This window comes from Colobus angolensis, unplaced genomic scaffold (assembly GCF_000951035.1).
Source record: "Colobus angolensis palliatus isolate OR3802 unplaced genomic scaffold, Cang.pa_1.0 Scaffold826, whole genome shotgun sequence".
NCBI lineage: Eukaryota > Metazoa > Chordata > Mammalia > Primates > Cercopithecidae > Colobus > Colobus angolensis.
This window is the reverse complement of record NW_012122110.1, coordinates 34,561-35,734: the sequence shown is the minus strand read 5'-3', so window position 1 is coordinate 35,734 and position 1,174 is coordinate 34,561.

The window sequence follows — 1,174 nt, the reverse complement described above, 5'->3', positions numbered from 1 at the left end:
ATAGTGTCCACAAGGAGCCCACACCATGTCTTCCTACAGGTCCATTGGACCGTTCCTCGGTACACTGAATAGGCTGGAGGAAGCTCACAGGTTTGTATCTTGTTTCCCTATGGGCTTCCACACAATGCAGTCCTCAAGGTTCCCATCCTGCGCTAAATAGTAAAAATCAGCACAGAACCAATGTGGAATGCTGAGGAAATCACAAACATAAGTGGCATATATTTTGTCATAAATCTATGACCCCAGGGCCCATCTTTTAGATGGTGGATAAGAATCCTTCCAAAGCCCCAACCAGACATGTGGTGCTCATCTTAGATGTTTATTTTTTTCGGATCCCCAATAGCCTCTCAATCTCACTCATTTGTTTTACCAATTACTTCTTCATTTTGTATCTAAAATTGCTCCTTTTACTTTTTTTCACTTACGAATCTATAAAAAGACACCACCATCTCATCCTGAATTATTTCCTCTGAAACATAAGTAGTCTGCCTGTCTCTGGTGTTGCCTCAGTTTACCTTGCAATCCGTCCTCCATTCTGCACCTGAAGAGCTCATCAATACCAGCTAAGGATAATTCAGTGACTCCATGTGGCCTCTGTGATCATGTGCACACTTCTCAGGATCTCTTCTCTTCGTGATCTGTTTCCGTGACACCTTTCTGTCATCTGGATACATCTAGAATCACTTCCCCTGATGCTGTCCCCACTGAGATCTGCCATACCCAAGCCAAACACAAGTCATATTAATTAGTTAAATGAGCAGCTGTTTTGTACCTATTCTTGGCAAATGCTATTACCAACACCTGGCATATTCTATCATCATTCCTCCTTATAGCTCACCTCCATTAATACTAAAGGTATCATATTAGATCTCTTATTAGGCCTCTAAGGTCAGGCATCTGTGACCTAAAGCTTTCCCCTCACAAACGCTGTCTGGGGAGAAAACTCCATAGGTGTCCCCATGACAGACTTTAATTCTCCTCACACACCTGATTATGGTGAGTGGCAGAAACAGGAGGGGACGGAGCTCTAGCGGCAGCATTGAGAAAGTTGGCCTTTGGAAAACCACAGAAGGAAGTTGTGTTGTGGCATTGCTGTTCCTGTGCTAGAAATGACAGCAAGGGGTCAATGCACACTGTAATGGTGCACAGTCCCCTTAATTGATCACTACGTGGA